Source organism: Cebus imitator, unplaced genomic scaffold (genome assembly GCF_001604975.1).
Source record: "Cebus imitator isolate Cc_AM_T3 unplaced genomic scaffold, Cebus_imitator-1.0 Scaffold152, whole genome shotgun sequence".
Lineage (NCBI taxonomy): Eukaryota > Metazoa > Chordata > Mammalia > Primates > Cebidae > Cebus > Cebus imitator.
The window spans coordinates 3306814-3332499 of NW_016107467.1; the positions used below are offsets into that span (position 1 = coordinate 3306814).

Consider the following 25686-nt stretch of genomic DNA (forward strand, 5'->3'; position numbering starts at 1 on the left):
TTGCTTACTTTATACTTCTTTTCTCAACAGGTCTAATTTCTATATTAAAATAGTACACATACTTTGTCAAGATTTTAAGCCTCACTTTTATATCTGGTATACTCAGTCATTGGGCAGACTTCCTATACCTTTGTTTCCTCTTCTTTTTCTCCCTCCTTCCCTCATTCTTTCCTTTCTTTTCAGTTTAAATCAGTGGATGCATGCTTTGTTTCTATGGTTATTTGTAATATTAGGTCTAAGACTTGGTTTTTAGAGCCAAAATTTTTGTGAACATTTTTACAGTAATAAAACTCTAAAACATTGACTCACTCTCTTACATAGCCTCCTTAGCCAGGGCAGCATTCTATCAGAATAAGATGCTGAGATAAAAATGGTATGATTGTTGCAGATGACTTCTTTATTTCCCCCTGTTAGAAGCAGAATATATTTAATTAATTACTTTTAAATTTATATATGTATTTATTTTGAGACAGGGTCTCAATCTGTCACTCAGGCTGGAATGGAGTGGTATGATCCTAGCTCACTGCAGCCTCAAACGCTTGATCCTCCCACCTCAAATGATCCTCCCACCATGTAGCTGAGGCGATAGGCATGTGCTACCACATCGAGCTAATTGTTTTATTTTTAAGTTTTTTTTTAGGGAAATCATCTTGCTGTGTTGCACAGGCTTGTCTCAAACTTCTGTCCTCAAGCGATCTTCCCTCCTTGGCCACCCAAAATGTTGGACTTGCAGGCATGAGTTAACTGTGCCCACGCTGATTCATTCCCTTTTTTAAATGATGCAATCTTAAACAATTTTATTTTGTTAAATAGGTTAAATATAATTCAGAATAACCTAAATATTCAGTTCTTATATTTACTCACAAAAGATAGATGGGGGATTTTTGAAAAGCTGAAAGTTTTGCAGGTGACATAAACTTAAGGCCTAATGCAATGAAAGGTGGTTGTAGTTGATGGACAGCAATCCAGCCTAATACTTAGCACTTTCACTTCCTACACCGTCTCATGTTTCCTTCCTTGTTTGTTAACCTTCAAGCATATGACTTCTTTGTTCTCCTCAATTTTTTTTAAGGACCTTCTTCAACAATTCCTTCTAACTGGAATGTTCTTCCCAAGAATCTCCAGTGCTAACTTCCTCCCCTCCTTCTAGTCTGCCCTCAACCACCTAACCCTGACCATTTGTTTAACACTAAAATATGTATTTCCGCACCAGCCGCAACTCTGATTTTCCTTCGCTTCCTAAACTTTTACCCTGAAAAATAAATTAAATTTATAGACTGATATCTTTTGAGACATAGTCATTTTCACATAAACATAACAATTAATAAGTATTCACCCAATTAATACATCTTTTCTAAGCACTACATTTGCTGATTGAGAAAAGGATACTAGTTATTGACTGAGAAGAAATGTTCAACAGCAGTCTGAAGTTTACTTTGTGGAGGAAAGAAATTATTTTCTTTAAAGAGTGGAAAAGATTTAATTAAACATAAGGAAAAGGTTACTCTCTATTAAAATTTAAATGGTTAAGAAAATAAGTACAGAGAAGTCCATGACACTATTTTTTTTTTCAAATTCACACTCCATTTGCATCATACAAAGCAAACAAGTCATGTACTCCCCAGAGTGGATAATGGAAGTATGTGTATAATATAAAAGAACATCTGTTGGTAGGTCTCTCCTGAAAAAATGAGAATGGTAAAAGCTTACTTTTTTCAGAATTAATTTGATAACGAGAGCTCTCTCTGAAACTTCAGATGGTTCTGCATAGAAGAGTACAGAATGGCAAAGAGTCCAGGGAGTTTCAACGTAAATTAATAGGTCGATGGTAATAAGAAGATGCAGAACGAATTCCTCCTCCATTAATTGCTAATATAATCATAATGCAGTAAGACAATACGGGAACACATATAAACAAATGAAAGAAAAGGACAGGTTCGTTTATTATTAATTATATCAGATATGAGCTATAGTGGTAAATTGGAGGATGAGAGAAATCTCAGTTGTTTTCTTTTCATCATTCTTCTCTCTGAGGGAATTGCTCTATTTCCAAAAATGAGTTCTTAAAAAAAGAAAACTACAGCATGTACTTTGAAATCAGGTGCAGTTATGCTATTAGCAATTGAAACCTTCTCCAAATTAGGAAAGACTTAATTTAAACTTCTTAGGTCTAAGAGAATTAGATTGATTGTTTGCTGGTAACTAGATTGCATTTACTGAGATGGTCAATTCTTCAGTCCTATAAACCTCATTTCCAATTCACCGTCATCAGGGAACATCTGTAGAAAGTTTCTGGCTTAAAATTATTTTTGTGTCTGATTTAAATAAGTCCTACAGAGAATCTAAAAATTGCACAGAGTTCCCTAGAATGGTGATTGGAATTCAGGTAGTTCCATTGATAGAATTTTTTTTCATAAATATTTTTTATTGTCATATATAATTATCTCAAAATAGCTAACAAATGTCATTTCAGGATAATGTCAGGCAATAAGTAGAGGGAATGAAAACGATATGTTTTTACATAATGAGTTGTTATTTATTCATAAGTTATTCAATGTCCCACTTTTTAACTAATTATGAAGAAGAACCCATAAAAGTTGAATTAAAACATCAGTGATTAATATTGTATTTAAAATTTTGTATTGTTTTTTCAAACTTTTTTTTGCATATCTTCAAACAAGATGCCAGACAGTGGAGATACATATATATATATATATATATATATATATATATATGTGTGTGTGTGTGTGTGTGTGTGTGTATTTTAATGTATATATATTTTAACATATATTTTAATGTACTTTAGATTCTGGGGTACATGTGAAGATCATGCAGAGTTGTTGCATAGGTACATACATGGCAATATGGTTTGCTGCCTCCATCCCCAGTCACCTATATCTAGCATTTCTCCCCATGTTATCCCTCCACAGACTCCCTACACTGCGCTGCCCCTCTCCTAGTCCCCCCTCAACAGACCCCAGTTTGTGATGCTCCACTCCCTGTGTCCATGTGTTCTCATTGTTCAACACCTGTCTATATTTTCATTTAAACAAAGTGTCTCTAGATAGAAGAAGAAATGGGAGTCACATTTGGATAAATGCTGTCTTTCAAATACTATCCTGTGGACAATTTCTGTTATGTTTATAAGGAGTCTCTTGCTTGCAGATTAAAATGAGACTTTTCAGTGACTTTGCGCTCTGGATAGCATAGAGAAAGAACACTCCACCTTGTCTATTCTATTGAAAGCAACTATAAAACCTGGAGAGCAGGTGCTATGGTTTGAATGTTTGTCTTTTCCAAAACTCGTGGTGAGATTTGGTTGTCACTGTGGTGGGGAGAAAAGGGCAGACCTTCAGGAGACGGTAGGTTCAGATGGGATTAATGCCATTGTGAAAGGGCAAATTTGGCCTCCTTTTGCTCTTTGCCCTTCCACCTTTTGCCATGTGATGATGCTGCAAGAAGGCCCTCACAAGATGCCAGTACCTTGATCTTAAAACTTACCAGTCTCCAGAACACTGAAAAAATAAATTTCTATCTATTATATTTTACCCAATTTCAAGTATTCTGTTACAGCAGCACAAAATGGACTAAGACAACAGATATGGACTAGCTACTTGAGGACTCTAAGAAGTAAATGCATGCACAGTAGTTAATAGGTGGATGCAATCCAAATGTTCACTGATGATAAACAAATACACAAAATATGGTATATACATTCAATGAAATATTATTGAGCTTTAAGAAGGAATATAATTGGGACACAACCTACAACATGGATGAAACTTGAAGACATTATGCTAAGTGAAATCAACCAGTCACAAAAAGACTAATACTGAATAATTCCACTTATATAAGATACCTAAAAAATTGTGCCCAAAAGAGTTAAGGAAACCCATGACTAACAGAAATTCTCAAGTTTGCAGGATAGTTTATTTGTAGTTTATTTTACTACAGTTAAAAAATGTAAAGAGTACCAGGTGTACTGAGGAAGAAGGCTTCTTTCTTATAAGAAAAGAAACAACTTGCTGAAAATCTGAAACTCCCTTCACTTGTATAACAAAATTGGCTGCAATTTATTGGAATCAATATAGCTGACCAGAGTTTGTGTAGAATGAGGTTGCTGACACTACAGCCTGAATTTTCACTACGTCTTATACTAACTCCCTCAAATTTGCACATGGGACCCATGAGGAGGCATGAAGAGATAGCTGTGTATGCCTGAAGACTTTCCAGACCTTCCATTTCCTTTCACCAATCACCTGCTAATCCCAGAATCCACCGCCTACACTTTTTTTTTTTTTTAATAATAAATGAACTGCCTTAAAGCCAGCACAGGAACACAGACTTGAGCAGGACTCCTGTCTCTTTGTTGGTCAACCTGCAATAAAATGCTTTTATTTCCTCAAGACTCAGTGCCATAGTAATGGCGCCATAGTATTGGTTTCTAGCACATTGGTCAGTGAGCTTTTTTTGCTTGGTAACACCTAGAGTAGTTACACTCTTAGAGACAGAAAGTAGAAGGGTAGTTACCAGGGGCTGGGGAGAAGAAAGAATGGCAGACTGTTCAATGGGTATAGCATTTCAGTTTTGCAAGATGAAAAGAGTTCTGGACATGGGTGGTGATGATGGTTGCACAACAATGTTAATGTACTTCATACTACTGAATTGTATACTTAAAATTTTAAAGATGGTATTAAGGACTGAATTCTGTCCCCACTCCCAAATTCATATATTGAAGTTCTAACTCCTATTACTGTAGAATGTGACTATATTTGGAGTTAAGAACTTTGAAAAGGTAATTACATTTAAATAAGATCATAAAGCTGGAGCTTATAAGAAAGAGGAAAAGACAGCAGGGATGTGCACACAGATAAGAGGCTATGTGAGGAAATACCAAAGAGACATCCACTTTCAAGAAAGCAGGGAGGCCTCAGGAGAAAACAGATCCACTGACAGGTTGAGCTTGGACTTCTAGCCTTCAGAACTTGAGAAAATAAATTAAGGTTCTTGAAGCCAGCTGGTCTGAGGAATTTTTTGATGGCAGCCATAGCAGCCAAGCATGAATGCTACATTGTATATCAAGTTTATTTTACTACAGTTAAAAAATGTAAATAGTACCAGGTGTATTGAGGAAGAAGACTTAGGATGTAAGGCAAGGTTACCATTTTTCCACCTCTGGTTTTCTGATCACCTCAACTCAGTGAAGTTCAATCTAAAATCAACACTGATGTCAACAGAGAGAGCTCTAGGAGAAGTTCCCACTACTCAGGTCCCAGACTGACTGCCTGGCGAGGCACACATGACGCTGATTCAAACGGCACAGCAGAGTCTTGGAAAACATAACTGCTCCTGGAACCAAATTCTACAGAGTGCTCTTTGGAACTTGCGGGATGAGTCCAGCACAGTTGATTACCTGCCAAACAAAAATATACACATTTTCCCTCATATTTACACAATATCCCCAGAGTTCCATAATATAATATTCTAAATGTCTAGAATATAATTCAGTATTATGTGCCATGTAAAAAAACACAAACAAATTTAAATTCACTTGGAAAAAGTAGATAAATGTATTAATTGCAACATAATACCTATGAGTGAGAACATGTGGTATTTAATTTTCTGTTCTTGTGTCAGTTTGCTGAGAATGGTGGTTTCCAGATTCATCCATGTCCCTGCAAAGGACAGAAACTCATCGTTTTTTATGGCTACATAGGATTCCATGGTATATATGTGCCACATTTTCCTTGTCCAGTCTATCATCAGTGGGCATTTGGGTTGGTTCCAGGTCTTTGCTATTGTAAACAGTGCTGCAGTGAACATACATGTGCCTGTGTCTTTATAATAGAATGATTTATAATCTTTTGGAATATAATGGAATATATTCCATTATATTTTGGAATATAACCTAGTAATGGGATTGCTGGGTCAAATGGAATTTCTGTTTCTAGGTCCTTGAGGAATCCCCACACTATCTTTCACAATGGTTGAACTAATTTACACTCCCACCAACAGTGTAAAAGTGTTCCTATTTCTCCGCATCATCTCAAGTATCTGTTGTCTCCAGATTTTTAATGATCTCCATTCTAACTGGCATGAGATAGTATCTCAATGTGGTTTTGATTTACATTTCTCTAATGACCACTGACGATGAGCATTTTTTCATGTTTATTGGCCCCATATATGTCTTCTTTTGAAAAGTGTCTGTTCATATCCTTCACCCACTTTTTGATGGGGTTGTTTGTTTTCTTGTAAATCTGTTTTAGTTCTTTGTAGATTCTGGATATTAGCCCTTTGTCAGGTAAGTAGATTGCAAAACCTTTTTCTCATTTTTTGGTTGTCAGTTCACTCTAATGATTGTTTCTTTTGCTGTACAGGAGCTCTGGAGTTTAATTAGATCCCATTTGTCTACTTTGACTGTTATTGCCATTGCAATAAGGTCATGAGGTCCTTGCCTATGCCTACGTCTTGGATGCTTTTGCCTAGGTTTTCTTCTAGGGTTTTTATGGTGTTAGGTCTTATATTTAAGTCGTTAAACCATCTGAAGTTAATTTTAGTGTAAGGTGTCAGGAAGGGGTCCAGTTTCTGCTTTCAGCACATGGCTAGCCAGTTTTCCCAACACCCTCTATTAAACAGGGAATCCTTTCCCCATTGCTTGTTTTTGTCAGGTTTGTCAAAGATTAGATGGTTGTAGATGTGTGGTGTTGCCTCTGAGGCCTCTGTTCTGTTCCATTGGTGGATATCTCTGTTTTGGCACCAGTGGCATGCTGTTTTGATTACTGTAGCCTTGTAGTATACTTTGAAGTCAGGTAGCATGATGCCTCCAGCTTTGTTCTTTCTGCTTAGAATTAACTTGGCTAGGAGGGTTCTCTTTTGGTTCCATATGAAGTACAAGGTGTTTTTTTCCAGTTCTGTGAAGAGGGTCATAGGTAGCTTGATGGGGATAGCTTTGAATCTATAAATTACTTTGGGCAGTATGGCAATTTTCACCACATTGATTCTTCCTAACCATGACCATGGAATGTTTCTCCATCTGTTTGTGTCCTCTCTTATCTCCTTGGGCAGTGGCTTGTAGTTCTCCTTGAAGAGGTCCTTTACATCCTTTGTTAGTTGTATTCCTAGGTATTTTATTCTCTTTGTAGGAATTGTGAAAGGCAATTCATTCTTGATTTGGTTCTCCTTAAGTCTGTTATTGGTGTATAGGAATGCTTGTGATTTCTGCACATTGATTTTGTGTCCTGAGACTTTGCTGAAGTTGCTTATTAGTTTCAGGAGATTTGGGGCTGAGATGATGGGGTATTCTAAATATACAATCATGTCATCTGCAAGTAGAGACAATTTGACTTTCTTCTTTCCTACTTGAATACCCTTTATTATTATTTTTTTCTTGCCTGATTGCTCTGGCTAGAACTTCCAATACTATATTGAATAGGAGTGGTGAGAGAGGGGATCCTTGTGTAGTGCCAGATTTCAAAGGGAAAGCTTCCTGTTTTTGCCCATTCGGTATGATATTGACTGTGGGTTTGTTGTAAATAGCTTTTATTATTTTGAAATATGTTCTGTCGACACCTAGTTTATTGAGGGTTTTTAGCATAAAGTGTTGTTGAATTTTGTCGGAGGTCTTCTCTGCATCTATTGAGATAAACGTGTGGTTTTTGTCTTTGGTTCCCTTTATGTGGTGAATTACGTTTACAGACTTGCATATGTTAGACCAGCCTTGCATCCCTTGGATGAAGCTTACTTGATCGTGATGGATAAGCTTTTTGATGTGTTGTTGCAATCAGTTTGCCAGTATTTTATTGAATATTTTTTGCATCTATATTCATCATGGATATGGACCTGAAGTTTTCTTTTCTTGTTGAGCCTCTGCCGGGTTTTTGTATCAGGATGATGTTGGTTTCATAAAATGATTTGGGAAGGACTCCCTCTTTTTGTATTGTTTGAAATAGTTTCAGATGGAGTGGTACCAACTCCCCTTTGTATGTTTGGTAGAATTCGGCTGTGAACCCATCTGGACCTGGGCTTTTTTGGTTGGTAGGCTCTTAATTGCTGCCTCAACTTCAGCCCTTGTTATTGGTCTATTCAGGGTTTTGACTTCTTCCTGGTTTAGGCTTGAGAGGGTGCAAGTGTCCAGAAATTTATCCATTTCTTCCAGGCTTACTGGTTTATGTGCATAGAGTTTTTTGTAATAATCTCTGATGGTGGTTTGTATTTCTGTGGGATTGGTGGTGATATCCCCATTTATCACTTATTATTGCATCTATTTGATTCTTCTCTCCTTTCTTTTTTATTAATCTGGCCAGTGGTCTATTTTGTTGATCTTTTCAAAAAACTAGCTCCTGGATTTATTAATTTTTTAAAGGAATTGTTGTGTCTCTATCTCCTTCAGTTCTGCTCTGATCTTAGTTGTTTCCTGTCTTCTGCTAGCTTTTGAGTATTTTTTGTCTTACTCCTCTAGCTTTTGATGATAGGATGTCAATTTTAGATCTTTGCTAGCTTCTCATAGGGGCATTTATTGCTATAAATTTCTCTCTAGACACTGCTTTAAATGTGTTCCAGAGATTTTGATATGATGTGTCTCATTGGTTTCGAAGAACATCTTTATTTCTGCCTTCATTTCATTGTTTATCTAGTCAAGAGCCAGTTGTTCAGTTTCCATGAAGTTGTGTGGTTCTGAGCTAGTTTCTTAATCCTGAGTTCAAATTAGATTGCACTGTGGTCTGAGAGACTGTTTGTTATGATTTCCATTCTTTTGCATTTGCTGAGGAGTGATTTACTTCCAATTATGTTGTCAGTTTTAGAGTAAATGTGATGTGGTGCTGAGAAGAATGTATATTATGTGAATTTATGATGGAGAGTTCTGTAAATGTCTATTAGGTTTGCTTGGTCTAGATCTGAGTTCAAGTCCTGAATATCCTTGTTAATTTTCTGTCTCGTTGATCTGTCTAATATTGACAGTGGAGTGTTAAAGTCTCCCACTATTATTGGATGGGAGTCTAAGTCTCTTTATAGGTCATTAAGAGCCTTTGTTTATGTATCTGGTGCTTCTGTATTGGGTGCATATATATTTAGGATCATTAGCTCTTCTTGTTGCATTGATCCTTCTACCATTATGTAATGCCCTTATTTGTCTCTTTTGATCTTTGCTGGTTTAAAGTCTATTTTATCAGAGACTGTTTTAAGTTGCCAAGTTTGCAGTGAATTGTTACAGCATCCCCATCAGAAACTAAAAGACAAGTGAGTCTCTCAATTCCCATGGAAAATCTTTCATCACATTCGGAGTCAAGTTACACAGCACTCAGAAATCCTCCCACTGCCCCTTGTCCACACCAGTTTTATAACCTCTAAAGACATCAGCATGTATTTCAAAAAAACAAGGGAATTTCTTACACCGTCACCGACACAAACAAAAATCTGATAATTAATGTTGACGCAATACTTCAATCTATAGTCCTTTTCAAATTTTATAATCTCATTAACGACTTTGACATCATTTTTTTTACTGGTCAAGGAATCAATACAGTATCACACATTGCATTTAGTTTTCATGTGCCTTTAGTCTTTTTCTGAGTTATTTCCTTAGTCCTGGGTCTTTTATGTTAATGACATTTTTGAAGAGTACAGGCCAATTATTTTGCAGAAAATGCATCAATATTTTTATCTGATTTTTTAATGATCAGATTCAATTCATGCATTTTTGTCAGGAACATCACAAAATTGTCCTCAGTGCATTATATTAGTAGGTACACGATGCCAATTTGCCCTGTTACTGATGAGATTAACTTTGGACACTTGTTTAAGGTACCAGTTTTCTACCAGTTTCTCCACTAAAAAGTTATTAATTCCCTCCTTATAATTAATAGGTGTCTTGTATAAAGATACTTTTAGACTTTTGCCCATTAATTTTAGCCTCTGTTTGTGATCCTTGCCTTAAAATTATTACTATATCACGCCTGTAATCCCAGCACATTTGGAGAATGAGGTGGGCAGATCATGAGGTCAGGAGTTTGAGACCAGACTGGCCAAAATAGTGAAACTCCATCATTACTAAAAATACAAAAAATAGCCAAGCATGGTGGTGCATGCCTGTGATCCCAGCTACTTGGCAGGCGGAGACAGGATAATTGCTTGAACCAGGGAGGCAGAGGTTGCAGTGAGCTGAGATTACACCACTGCACTCCAGCCTGGGTGACAAAACGAGACTTCATTTCAGGAAAAAGAAAAAAGAAAAAATTTATTACTATAGTAATATTAGTAATTATTAAAAATTATTACTATAGTAATGTTAGTAATAATTAGTAATATAGTGATTGCCTAGTATTGTTTTCTCATTCTATTACTTCTCTATTATTAAAATTATCTTTTAAGAAAAAGCTTTTCTTTCTCCTCCATACATTAACTTATCACATTATTATTTAAATCAATATGGACTTACGGATTCTTACTTTATTCTATGGATTATAATTGATTACTGTGATGATGTATTTTGTTGCTCAATTCTTTTCAGATTTGGCTCATAGTAGTCTTTTCAAACTGACTCCAGTGTTGTTCTGATATATCCCCATGGTTGTTTGAACACTTTCATACATCTGGTGCAAGATATTCTATGCTCATGCTATGCTTTCCGTGTCCTAGTTCTGAAATCAGCCATTTTTTCAAAGACATCCTCTATCTTTCATTAGTGAGGATATTTAGAAATCAAGATATGAATACTTAGTGTTCTTTTTTAAATACTTTTACTGTTTCAGGTCTTTTCAGTAAACACACTGTATTAATCCATTCTCACATTGTTATAACAAAGTACCTAAGACTGGGTCATTTATGAATAAAAGAGATTTAATTGGCTCACAGTTCTACAGGATTAACAGGAAACCTGACTGGAAGGCCTCAGGAAACTTACAATCATGGCCGAAGGCAAAGGGGAAGCAAGCATGTGTTTACCATGGCAAAGCACGAGACAGAGAGAGAATGAGCTGGGAATTGCCACATGCTTTTAAACCATCAGATTTTGTAAAAACTCACTATCAGGATGAGTTCGTGTCCTTTGCAGGGACATGGATGAACCTGGAAACCATCATTCTCAGCAAACTGACGCAAGAACAGAAAATCAAACACCACGTGTTCTCACTTATAGGTGGGTGTCGAACGATGAGAACACATGGACACAGGGAGGGGAGCGTCACACACTGGGGTCTGTCGGGGAGAAATAGGGGAGGGATAGCGGGGGTGGGGAGTCCGGGAGAGATAGCATGGGGAGAAATGCCAGATATAGGTGATGGGGAGGAAGGCAGCAAATCACGCTGCCCTGTGTGTACCTATGCAACAATCTTGCATGTTCTTCACATGTACCCCAAAACCTAAACGCAATTTAAAAAAACCCTCACTATCACGAGAACAGCACGGAGGAAACTGCCCCCATGATTTAATCACCTCTCACCAGGACCCGCCCTTAACACATGGGGATTACAATTTGAGAGGAGATTTCGGTGGATACACAAAGCCAAACCATATTACAAACCTAGCAAATAGAGAACAGAGTTAAAGTCTTCAACTCTAATTGTGAATTTGTCTGCTTTTCCTTTTAATATTTCATCAGTTTTTATTTCATGTACTTTGAAACGCTGTTGTTGGGTACATACCCATTTAGGATTGTTAGGTTTCTTTGGTAATTTGATATATTTCTCACCATAGAATGTCCGTCTTTATCTCTGTTAATATTTTTGTGCTGAAGTCAACTTTGATATTAATATAGCCATTCTAGCTTTCTTTTTACTTTCTGTTTTAAAGAGATGTAATTCATATATCATATAGCCCACTCATCTAAAGTACATTTTTAGTATATTTAAAGTGTTATGAAACCACCACCACTAACTACTTTTAGAATATTTTGTTCCCCCAGAAGAAACTGCATACCTATTAGTGGTCAATTTCATTCCCTGCCCCAAGCATTAAGGAACACAAATCTACCTTTCTGTTTCTATAAACTTGCTTATTTTGGACATTTCATATACTTGAAATCATGAAATACATGGTCTTTTGTGACTGGCTTCTTTCACTTAATATAATGTGCTCAAGATTCATCCACTCTGTAGTATATATCAATACTCATTTTCATGGCTGAATAATATTTCATTACATGATATGTTTGCTTCCTATTGCTGCTTTAAGAAGTTACTTCATGTGGCTTGAAACAGCATATTTATTTATATGTTAATAACATATTTATTAGCTTACAGTTCTGTAGGTTACAAGTCCAATACAGATTTCCCTTGGATAAAATCAAGGTATTGGCAGGGCATTAATGCCTCCAGAAAGCAATGCAGCCCTGCCAACACCTTGATTTTAGCCAAGTGAAATCTGTATTGGACTTGTAACCTACAGAACTGTAAGCTAATAAATATGTTATTTCAAGCCACGTGTAGTAACAAAGTCCCTCTATTTTTTCCTCTCCAAAAGGCTGCCCAGATTTCCTGGTTCATGGCTCTCTACCTCTGTTATCAAAGCCAATAGAAACAGGTACTTCTTACATTGAATCATTTTGACTGAATCTTCTGCCTCTTTCTTTTTAAGGACCCTTAACTTTTTCTTTTAGATTAGTGTTTGGATAATAAATGTATTTTCAATGTTTTACCTTTAACTTAATATTTATATGAAAACAGTTTTCTGTGGATAGCATAAAATTGCATATTGTATTATCTATCTATATATGTGTGTGTTTGTATATCTATATTTACAGCCATTTTAATATTATGTTCTATAGTAATATTTTGTCTTGAAAGCCAAGTTTTAGAAAGGGAGAATACTCACAAATTTCCATGTCATCCTTGCTCAAGGGCCATGCAAATCTTCTCTGTATTGTTCCAATTTTAGTATACATACTGCCAAAGTAAGTGTTCCATAAAAATTTTTTGACTTGCTTATATTCTTACTAGATTAAGAGGATTGTGAGGACAGAGAAAATGTGAATTCATTTACAATTGCCTTTTTTAAACTTGTAGACAATAAATATTTGTTGAATATTTAATGTATTAATTAAATTAATGTATTTGTATATTAATGAAGCTTTGTAGAATTTCACTGTTTAAATTTCATTTAGTGAGCTTAATACACAGTTGTTCATTGGTTCTCAATTATTTTGTGCTCAGGCTTATCTGAGAGTATTGATGATACATTTGAAGGGGACTGGACTGTACCCACTATTTTTGCACAAGGTACTTGTTAACCTTTTATTTTCATCTGTTTATTTGAGTACAACTATTTCCCAATCCTCTCATCACTGCCTTCTTTCTCCTAAGTGAAGTTATTTTTGGTCAGCCTTTTTCGGGGCTGGCCTGATATAATGCTCATTTGCTATTATACCAGTTAGCTCTACATGATATCTACATTTTGATCAACTGAACATTCCATTTAACAGATATGTCAGTAAAAGATGGCTCTTCAGCTGTAGCAGAAGTAAATTTCTCACGTGATTGATAATGTTGGCACACAAAGCAGCTAAATGTCAATTGGTGTGCCATGGCATTATAGGGCAAGACACATAAACTTGTGAAAATAACACACTTAAACATTTTTCAATATGACAATAACAGCATTTCACAAAGAGCATTTCATAAATGTTAAGTCTCCTATATCTTTGTCACTTTGATGTTTTAGTCTGCTCAGAATTTGTCAGAGGTAATTTACAAACAAATAGGTTCTGTTTTTCTATTATCATGAAAAAATACAAATTAGTTTAAAAAATAAAAATTTTAGAAAAAGTATAGACTCTTAATCCTGACTCATTTTAAAAGACAAATTCAAAGATGAATGGGATTTAATAATAGGAGAATAGATACTGCAAGTGTTAGCACTAAAGCAAAATCTGTCTTAAATACTTTATATTAAATGGAAAAGAAGATTAAAACAACTTAGAGTTTTTGTGTTACATTTAAGATAAATTACCTGGAATTGTTTTATAGTTCTTTTCAATTTCTCGCACACTTTCTCGCTGACTCAAGTTAAAATTCTTTGAGAAGAGATCACGACCTTAATTGCTTGGTACTTCCCAACAGTAACAAAGGATAATATGGATATTAAGTGTTAACACATGCTATTTGAAAGTTGTGCCTCCCTGATAGCTTGCTTGGAAGCCTCTTCCAACATGGTCACATGTGGCTGTACTGGTTCCTCCAGTCTTTGATCAAGCATTATCTGACGATAGAGGACTTTTGTCATCTCAGTTTTATTCTCTCTATCTAGCTCCCACTAGTCCATTACCTTGCTTTAATTTTCTTCATTTAAGAAATAAACTATGATGTTTTATACACAGAAAAAAATGTAAGAAATTCTAACACATTTTAAATGTAAATCTGATTTTTATTATGACACTAATATATGTTCTTTGTTAAAAGTTAGAAACTGTATAAATAAAAGAAAACATAGCTTTATTATGCAATGATGTAAACATGCTTAATATCTAAATTCAACACTTCCCAAGGTTTTCTTTAGAAATATTAACTGATTTTATTTTCTGCATTTATTTCTAAAACTCAGAATACCAATAAGACATTTATCATTAAATTTTAAATGAAAACTACAGTGCTATTATATACTATTAATTTTCACTACTGGAAAATGGAAAATTTGGAAAGCTATGTGATATGAATAAATAATTAGAAATTACTTATTGACACCAAGATCAATTCATCAGCTGGGCGTGATGGCTCACCCCTGTTATCCCAGCAGTTTGGGAGGCCCAGGCGGGCAAATAACCTGAGGGCAGGAGTTCCATACTAGCCTGGCCAACATGGTGAAATCCCATGTCTACCAAAAGTACAAAAAATTAGCTAGGTGTGGTGGCAGGCACCTGTAATCCCAGTTACTTGTTGGGGGAGGCTGAGGCAGGAGAATCCCTTGAACCTGGGAGGTGGAGGTAGCAGTGAGCTGAAACAGTGCAACTGGATGCCAGCCTAGGCGATAGAGTGAGACTCCATCTCGAAGAAAAAAAGAGATATATTTGTGTCTGTAAGAAAGTAAAAATGACATAAACTTCAATTTATCTATTTTAATTGACAAAAATTGTATATACTTACCACATACATATTGTTTTGAAATCTGTATGCGTTGTAGAATGACTAAATTAAGATAATTAATATGTGCATTACCTGACATACCACTTTTCTTGTGGCGAGTATGCTTAAATCAAAATTTTCAACAATGTATCATGGTTTAAAGGCTTAGAGATTTTAACAGTTATTTAATTGGCATTGATGTATAAATATGTATTTCAATTTTATTCTTAGTTGAGTAAGTACAAATTAATAAAACATTTCAAACAAAACTTTTTGCCATAGGTTTGCTTCCCTTGTGAGTTATGGATCACATAATTCTAGTTTTAAAAAACTGAGAGTGAATTCACCTGCACAAACAAGACATCCTTGATATGAAGTCAGCAGAGATACTGAGGCCACAAGATTCTCTGAGATGTTGAATTAATAAAGCTGGATGCAGTAACATTCTAATCAAAATATTTTTTTTTCTACTTTGGTACTGGTTTTAGAAGTTTCAACTTATGTCAAGAGGGAAGTGGAAATGTGAGACAGTGTTGTGATGATGCTTTTACTATATGGTGCCAATGGTTGCTCTGAGATTTCGGTAATTGTACCCTTTTTCTGTGTAATCCTCATTCTAGTAACCAACATTGATACCAACAGTTACCTTGCAGAATTCTTATTACCAGAATTATATACCAGTAAAAAATTAAGCGTATCACATATGGTAGAGAATTCAGAATCAGGGATTTATTCTCTTACTCATGAACTGAAAGTAAGTTTAACTGCTTGCTCACCCACTAAACTGAATTTGACATTTTTTTTTTTCTAAATATGTCTCACCATCGCAGGATCTCAGCAATGACTTATTCTTCAGAGGAAAGTGAAATGCTGGCTATTATGCTTAAGTTTTCTAGCAATCTAGGTGACATAGGTTATTTCTGATCTGTTTTCCTACCCTGTGAAACAGAGATAATGTTGTCTGTTTACTTGTATAAACATAGGGATGTGGGAGACAGAAGATGGTACTTGCAAATAGCTTATAAAAACAAAAAAATGTATAAAACCATCTTTTTCTTTTGCACGTTTTATAGGAGGTTGCAAATAGGTGGCTATTGGACCAACTGGAGCATGAGACCTTTTATTTGGCATATATATGTGTAACATACACACATATATATAATTTCCATTAGAACAAGCCTGTGTTCTGTAGCTCACCATATTCGTTACAACTCCTATTGCTTTATAATTGGACAATTTTCTTAATTTACATTTATATTTCCTGTGGGTATTTGAATAGCTACCACAGCTTTTAAGAATCTTAGTTTTGAAAAATGAAACCTTACGTTGTGGAAACTTTGAAAAATTCTAGCTGTTTCTCTGTTAAAACAAGTTTGAGTTAGAATAGATCATCAAGCTTCTTTTAACATTGTCAGTCAATGTCATATTGATACTCTAAAAGTTCTTATTAAGTGATCCCTGATAGAACTCAGGGAGTTTGTGAACTTGAGCGTTAAAATATACAAAGTTTACACTTTTATTTTCAGGAAGTCCTTTTAATGATGCATGTAGGCAACAAACAACAGTACTATTAGCAGTACGTATGACTCCATCACTAATGGAAATGATAGACATTTTTTATAACACATTATAAGTTTTGAAGACATCTTAAAGTATTGCTCATCTTTATTAAAAATTATGGGGGTTGTTAGCACCACTGTTAAATCTTGCTTTCTAATATGTTATTAAAGGGGTGCATATGTTTTGTTATATCACATGTGTTCTATTTGTAGCTTAATAATTGCATTTGAAAATCTTTTGTTGCCTTGATATTCCTGTGTGTTTTAGTTCATGCACTTAAAAACATTATTTTGAGATGTATCTTGACAAGAGAAAAAAGAAACAAATTAAAAAATTCTTTTGTTGCAAAGCAGTGTCCCTTTATACACAGAAAGTACTTTGTAGTTCAAACCAGTGCACATGTCACTTCTGTGCTGTCCTGTGATCTTTTGTCTCTAGTGGAAGTAAGGATATAGGAAATATTTATCTCCCAATTGCAAAATTATTCCTTTAGTCAGTGTTTCTTTACTTGAAAGCACTCTTCTCACAAACACAATTATATGTGTATTTTATCTTTTAATACATTTAACTGAAAGGAGGACGAAATGGTTTCACATTATATATTAAGAGTATACTACACCCACCACTATATTAACATAGACTTGAAAATAGCAAAATAACGCTGTATAAATCACAAGAGATATGCATTTTGAAAACCTAGAGAAAACATTCAAGTGTTAATTTTTAAATAGCAGTTGTTCTCCTTTACTTCAGTAACTTTGAGAGTCTGTTATTTCAACAATATGCTATTGTTATCTGCTGCAGGTAGGTGATTTTATGTTTTCAACAGGGTAGAGTACCAAGCAGCATCTTAATCTTAATGTCAGCTGTAGATTTCTGCAGAAATGCAATCACTGCAGATATACCAGGTGCTGGAATGTGTCTTTAGAATTACCGATGTGATGACATTACCCACTAATGTAGCTTTTGTCAGATCAGAGTATGAATAAGAAGGATTATGTGCCTGCTGAACAAATTGTATTTTTTCTTATGTGCTTCTCTGAGAACTGGTAATCACAATTCTGACTTACAAGAGAACAACATGGCTTTAAAAATATCCAAGATATTTTTTAAAATGTCAAAATACAAAAGAATTTTATTTAATACTATTGTAACATTACCCTCTCCCAACCCTCAGAAGAAAATCAATAGGGAGAAAATCACAGATATATAATAATTGTGTAACCCTAGCCAGAGGTTCTAACTCCAGATCCAATGTAGTGTTTAAAAGAATAGTAACATTTTATTTATTACTAATAAGTTCTACAATTCATGCTAGATTCCTAACTCCCAAAAGTGACGATGTTTCTTTTGACCCATTACTTCATCCTGAGTTGCAATGCAGTATGCTTTGGAATGCTTTACTGGGGTTGTAATCCTAGATGGCATTGTAGAGACATGAAAAAGTGAGACATGGAATGAAAGAAAGCCAATGAACAAGTTGCACTGTGGCTCAAACCCTTTGGAAAACTCTGGAAGAGAGTGTAGGAAGTACCTTAGAAGCTGGGTTGGTTATTCTCCAGTTCTTGTGCATCATTGGCTGAGGGTTGTTCTGGAGTCATTAACACTCCTGCACTTTTCACTTTTTGTGTATCCCATGCACAGGTCTACGGGACAAGAGAAAATCTCTCAGGTAGCATGTCAGTCAAGGAGGCCTTCCATACCTACAAGATTGGTAAACACAAAGAGATATGGTGGGGCCGGGGGAGACTGACTGTGCCTCCTACAACAGTCATACCAGGGCATGGAAAAGATGATTTCAGTATGATTCATAAGAAAGAAGTTATATGAGGTTAGGAGAAAAACTTCATAGAAATTCTAAGCAAATTCATCTAAAAATAAAGAAAAATCACCTTCCAATGCTTCTTACATTTGCTGTTATAATTATTTGAAATTGTTTGACTGTAGCATGTACGCTCTTTTATAAAAGTTCTAGAGAGAAGGTAGGTGGAAGATACCAGTGAAATACATGCAACAAGGAAAGGAAAAGAGTGAAGCTGCAGTAGTGACAGACAGCAAAATGTGCTCAGTTTCCCATCAAATTTCAGCATAGAAGCCATGAAGCAATAACCAAGGGCAGATATCTCATCGCCATGCAGAAATTTTACTGTGAAAAATCACAGTAATTTGCTTCATCAGAACTAAAGTCGTACACAATTTGCAGACATACACTCCCTCCCACTTTTGAAATAGTTACGACATGAAGGGGGTTGAGTAGGGAAGAAATCACTCATTCCACAGCCTCCTTTGGAAAATGCATCAATTAAGGATAGTTTCTCACTGTGCAGTAATTGTTTTCATTATTTTCCTCTGACTGACTGAAAAATAAACTCTGTGAAAACAGGCATATGTGTGTTTTTTCTTCATCCACTAACATAATGACATAATGTGTGGTACATAGTATTCACTCCATGGTAGCTCAAATACTTTAATTGGATGCGTTAAGTGAAGTCCTTTGGTAATCTGGTGGTTCTTTTATTTTTATTTACTTATTTTTGAGACAGGGTCTCTCTCTGTTGCCCAGGCTGGAATGCAGTGGCACAATCACAACTCACTGCAGTCTCAACCTTCCGGCTCAAGTGGCTGGAATTACAGGCATGTGCCATGGCACCTTGCTAATTCGTGTTTTTTGTTTTTTTTTTTTTGTAGAGTTAGGGTTTTCTCCATGTTGGTCAGGCTGGTCTTGAATTCCTGAGCTCAAGCGGTCTCCCACCCTTGGCCTCCCAATGTGCTGGGACTATAGGTGTGAGCCACAGTGCCTGGCCAATTCAGTGGTCCCTAATGGGGGATATTGGGGATTATTTTTGCCCTCCTTCCTGTATATTTGAAAATATTTAGAGACGTTTTTGGATGTCACAGCAGGAGAGAAGGAACTACTGGCATCTAGTGTGTAGCAGCCAGGAATGTTGCAAAGCATCTTAACATGTACAGAACAGTCTCCACAACAAGCAATGATCTGTGTCAAAGTGTCAGAGTGCCAAGGTTGAGAAATCCTGCTATAATATTTAGCAACGTGTGGCCATTCACACATTCTATTCATACTTTATAAAATGGCTTCTTAGTCAATAATTAGCAAGTTGCTTTTTCTTGTCCAATGTTAGTCTCACTTAACTAATTACATAAAAAGTTCTTTGATTAATTCTAGAATGAATATATCTTCTTAGTTTGAGTTCCCCATCAGTCAAATCCAAGACAAAATGTCCTGCCTAAGTAGGTTCTTCAGGAGGTGATCCCTAGAGATACTAGTAGGAAGTAGAGAAGATAGTTAGAAAGCATAAAGGAAGCCAAGCAATGGTGCAGCATTTTTCAGACATTTTACCACTTTGGGTAACTTGAGCTTAAATCCTGCTGGAGAACCTACGTATTAGGGTAGAGCTATGCTCCAGACTATCCCAACTGAGGGCCAAGAAAGCTGGGGTATGTATCTATCACCTTGATCTCACAATTGGCTGAATGCTGCTCTCAGAGATTTAACTCTCAAGTACTTTTGGCTTGCCTTCCAGACTGGCCAGTATAGTCCACAGGCAGACAAAGGCCAAAGACAGAGTCGCCTATGTATATGTTAAGCAGCCATTGGTGTGACAAGTACCAAGATGACATGGCAGTCAGCAACAGCTACTCCAGCATAAGGTGGCAGGTTTACAGCCAAATATGAATTCACATAGGGATTCTATGCTGTAAATCGTTTATGGTGTGCTTTTACTAAACTTTTCTATTTTGAGACTTAGTACTCTTTGATCCTGATTTTTATTACCCCTGTGATATTTTAGATTCATAAAACCATAGCTCCTTTTAGTGTGTCTAATTCATCCTGCTCGACAATGTGGACAAATAGATACTTCACTTTTGTTTCGATATTTTTGTCCTGCTACTAACTACTTGATTAATTAAATTGACACCAAGTAAGAAATAGTGTGTTTTCCTTTGGGTTTTTACTTTTTATTATGGATTAATGAATGTCAGACTGTCCTTGACATCTAGATCTATTGCTGTTAGAAATACCTTGATATTATTACTTGATTTATTCTTCAGGGAAAGATATTAAACTCAAAAGAATTGGCAAAATTCTATTCAGAGAATGGTGTTTGTTGAAAGCGCTCCATATTTTGTGTACATTTACAGTTCAAATATGAATGAAAGCTAACCATTAAATACTCATTCCAGATAGGTGGGTAATACTAATTATAAGGAAACACAAAATTAGTTTTATAGAAACTTCTAAAACTAGCATAAATCAATCCCCAATGCAACATTCATCTCTGTCCACACATTATATTAAAGTGTGCTAAAACGTGTAAATTTCTCTCTGATATCTGGGGCTGAAGGCTGTTTTACATGATTTATGGGATCACTGAAGGATTTATTTCTCCTCCCCAGTTGTTTTTCTACTATCATCTTGAGATTTACATTATCCAATCAGGTAAAGACCACTTTCAACCTATTTGAATAACTCTGATTGATAGATCATAACTTTTCCAGAAAGGAATAGCAGATGCTTCAGTGATATTCCTATGTGGGATAAATCTTGAAGAGGAAATGTTTAGCTGATGAGAGGTTCAATATTAATACACCCTTTACGTTCTTATAGGTCTGTTTTAAGTCCCTAAAAGCACAAATAAATTGTCTACATGAACTCAAAAGCCATTAACAAAAAGTTCAATTTATTTTAAATTTCATTTCGGGAAAGAATATCAGTACAGATTATTTTTATGCCAATTACAACAATTTACTGCCATGCCATTAATTAATTCTCTTCTGCTTGAGTCTGTTCTTCCTTCAAAATCTGATTAGTCACAATATATTTTTTGTACAGTCACATTTATCACACATTTTATTTGCTGATATTATTTACAGCTCTTTGTAGAGAATTAACAAAGGGCAGGAATGCTAGAAAAAGACTTTTTACACATTTTAGATGTCATTGAATAAATATTTTATAGAAGGTTGTTCTAAGATGAAAAGTTTGGTACTATTAAAAACATACAAATGTTATTTAAAACATTTGGACTATGCCAATGGAACCTTTTTTAAAATAATTTTTGCTAGTTATGTTACCAAAGAGATTCTAACACTAGGAAAGATGCCAGTTTTAATGGTGGTTTACTGAAAGATATTTCTGAAGAACTAATTTATATATTTAGTCATCGAATCCGGTGCGTGTTTGTCCCAATTCCATTTGTGATGTATGGATTTCATTTGGTATCTTTGACAAAGTGCTATAGCAATCAACCTGGTTTTTATTTAGCATTTGAAAGAACAATCAGCCAAATTCTAATCTCAGATGTGAGAAGTTATCACATACTTTACAAAATATGTGGCTTTGCAGTATTGAAAAAGGATCTGAGGCATTTATGGCAAAGCATACTACATGAAAGCCACATGATGGTGGATGAATTAATTTTTGAGGAATAAACCTGGGACTTTGCTTGTGCCTTCAAGAGAGCATAACTCTGATTTTTCTCCTCAGGTTCCAGTCAATTCAGGAAACCCCATTTCTCAGTGGGAAGAATAGAAAGGCTAATTATTTCATGTGGGAAGAAGGTGCAGTTTTGAAACTTGGAACTCATAGATGACACAAGAGCTACTCGGTGTGCAAATGATTTTGTTTTCCTTCACTTATCTCTGATTTGTACTCGTCATTGATCATTTGTATTTTTTCACTTAGATTTTAATAAACCACAGTTATGCTTAATTTTACAGTGGGTTTATGCACTGTTAAATATGACCTCTAATTTTAGTATAGGCTTTCTTGATTTCATTCTTTCTTCTGGCTTTCCATGACTCACATATCCAGGATGAGTTGTGGGAGATGTATTTGCCTTTATGATGCCTTCATTTACGATTGTAAAATTCTGTCTTTACAGCAGGGCAAGATGGCTCACGCCTGTAATCCCAGAACTTTGGGAGACCGAGTCAGGTGGATCATTTGAGGCCAGGAGTTTGAGACCAGCCTGGGCAACATTGTGAAACCCCGTCACTACAAAAAGTATAAAAATTAGCTGGGCATGGTGATGCATACCTGTAGTTGCAGCTACTCAGGAGACTGAGGCAGAAGAATTGCATAAACCCATGAGGTGGAGGTTGCAGTGAGCAGAGATTGTGCCACCACACTACAGCCTGGGTGACAAAGCAAGATTTCATCTCAAAATCAACAACAACAAAACAAAACAAAAACCCTGTTTTTTGTATTTTTCCCTTTGTGCTGAGGTAACATTCTGTGGGAGTGTACAGATTTATTTATTTTCTTTTCAAGTTTTATTTTCTCCTTTCTTTCTCCAAAGAATCTGAAAGGCCAGTTTGTATTAGGTAAAAAAAGCAGAATGCTCACTTAGGATACTTTATTTCACTTTAATCATTACTACGAAAAGTGAAAACAATTAGAAAGTGAAAACAATAATAATATTAGAAGGTGGCAAAGAACCTTTAATATTTCTACAGTCCAACCAACCTTCTAAATTTCTGACTGTCCATTCCAAGTAATCCAAAATATTTTACTTTGAGACTTGAGTTTCAAAATTCAACTTTATTGTATCATTATGAGAAATATTTACTACAGGACCTCATACTTTGAATATTTTAGTTTCACACTTTATAAACTGCTCATTTATTGTATTACTTATTATTATGCCTTTGTATTGTATATTATTATGTTTAGCTGATGATTGCTTTTCTAATATAATATCCACTTGCCAATTTTTAGTTTACCTTACTGGAGTTATAGCTCTTAAACATTATTATTTAATATGACTAATGACACATTTGGGGGGGATGTAGGCTACATTTTGATAGAGAATAACCTATTTTGAAGAATGCAGTTTTATTTTTAAACATGTAATTCAATTGAAATCAACATTATGCATTTCAAAAAATGTATATTTAGTGTTCTTGCACTTGGAAGAATTAAAATCCTGGAATGCATTTCTTTCTGTTATTAATAAATACTATATGTAAAGATTAAGTTCTATAGGCAAACCATGTGCCAACCCTCACCACACTTTACTGATTTTAAGTGGAAGACTTAAAATACACACATGCAAGTGTATTATCTTTCTTCACTTTTAGATACCATTTGAATACCTCATTTACAAAAATGTGTCAAGCAAAACTATTTGATGGGTTTTATTGTTACCAGCTCCCCTCACTCTGCAATAACATGCTATTTGCATCATGTAATGAAGACTGTCTTTGCAAATTAGGATGGTTGGTATGAATGGCAAGGAACAACATTACCTTCCACATGATTATGAAGAGGACTGATATCCTTGCTTGTGTCCTGAATCCCCTATTGACATAATATATGACAGGGAAAAAATTGTATACTTATTTAATCATTTTACACAAGGGTCTTAAGTTTTTTTAGGAGTAGAGTTATAAAGTAATCATTTCTACATTCCCATGAATAATGTTATCTATAATTATTAAACTTTGAAAACTCCTAATGTACTGTTTCTATTAATGAAGTTCTACATGGGAGAGACTCTTACTTTAATTGCTAAGAATATTCATCATGATATTGGCCTGAAATTTTCTTTTGTAGTTGTGTCTCTGCCATGTATCAGGATGATGCTGTTCTCATAAAATGAGTTAGGGTGGATTCCCTCTTTTTGTATTGTCTGGAATAGTTTCAGGGGGAATGGCACCAGCTCCTCTTTGTACTTCTGGTAGAATTCAGCTGTGAACCTGTCTGGTCCTGGACTTTTTTAGTTGTCAGGCTATTAACTGCTGCCTGAACTTCAGATCTTGTTGTTGATCTATTAAGGGATTCAACTTCTTCCTGGTTTAGTCTTGGGAGGGTGTAAGTGTCCAGGAATTTATCCATTTCTTCTAGATTTACTGGCTTATTTGCATAGAGGTGTTTGTAGTAATCTCTGATGGCAGCTTGTATTTCTGTGGGATCAGTGCTGATATCGCCTTTATTATTTTTATTTTATCTATTTGATTCTTCTCTCTTTTATTTTTTATTAGTCTGGCTAGTGGTCTATCTATTTTGTTGATCTTTTTATAAAAACATCTCCTGGATTTATTGATTTTTAAGGGGTTTTTTGTCTTTATCTCCTTCAGCTCTGCTTTGATCTTGGTTATTTTTTGTCTTCTGCTAGCTTTTGAATTTGTTTGATCTTGCTCTTCTGGTTCTTTTAATTGTGACATTAGGGTGTGGATTTTAGGACTTTCCCTACTTCGCTTGTGGGCATTTACTGCTATAAATTTCTCTCTAGACGCTGCTTTAAATGTGTCCCAGAGATTCTGATACTTTGTGTCTTTGTTCTCATTGGTTTCAAAGAACATCTTTATTTCTGCCTTAATTTCATTATTTATCCAGTAGTCATTATGGAGCACGTTGTTTAGTTACCATGTGAAAATCCTCAATAAAATACTGGCAAGCAGAATCCAACAGCACATCAAAAAGCTTATCCAGCACTATGAAGTGGGCATCAACCCGGGGATGCAAGGCTGGTTCAGCATACACAAATCTATAAATGTAGTCCATCACATAAACAGAACCAAAGACAAAAACCACATGATTATCTCAACAGATAATTTTGCCTTTGTCAATATTCAACAGCCCTTTCTGCAAAAAACTTTCAATAAAGTAGATATCAATGGAACATACCTCAAAATAATAAGAGCTATTTATGACAAACCTACAGCCAATGTCATACTGAAATGGCAATAACTGGAAGCATTTCTTTTGAGAAGTGGCACAAGAGAAGGATGCCCTCTCTCACCATGCCTATTCAACATAGTATTGGAAGTTCTGGCCAGGGCAATCAGGCAAGAAAAAGAAATAAAAGGTATTCAATTAGGAACAGAGGAAGTTAAATTGTCTCTACTTATAGACGACATGATTGTATATTTAGAAGACTCTAATCATCTCTGCTAAAAATCTCCTTAAGCTGATAAGCAACTTCAGCAAAGTCTCAGGATACAAAATCAATGTGCAAAAATCACAGGTATGCCTATACACCAATAACAGAAAAAGAGAGAGTTAAATCATGCATGAACTCCCATTCACAATAGCTACAATGAGAATAAAATA

General features: G+C 35.3%; 1 non-coding gene across 1 annotated transcript; it reads right to left on the reverse strand.

Annotated features, from left to right (window-relative positions):
* Positions 1 to 12787: 12787 nt before the first annotated feature.
* On the reverse strand, positions 12788 to 12890 carry LOC119473377. Its single transcript, XR_005202583.1, has one exon. It is a non-coding gene; the product is annotated as a U6 spliceosomal RNA (small nuclear RNA).
* Positions 12891 to 25686: the final 12796 nt, after the last annotated feature.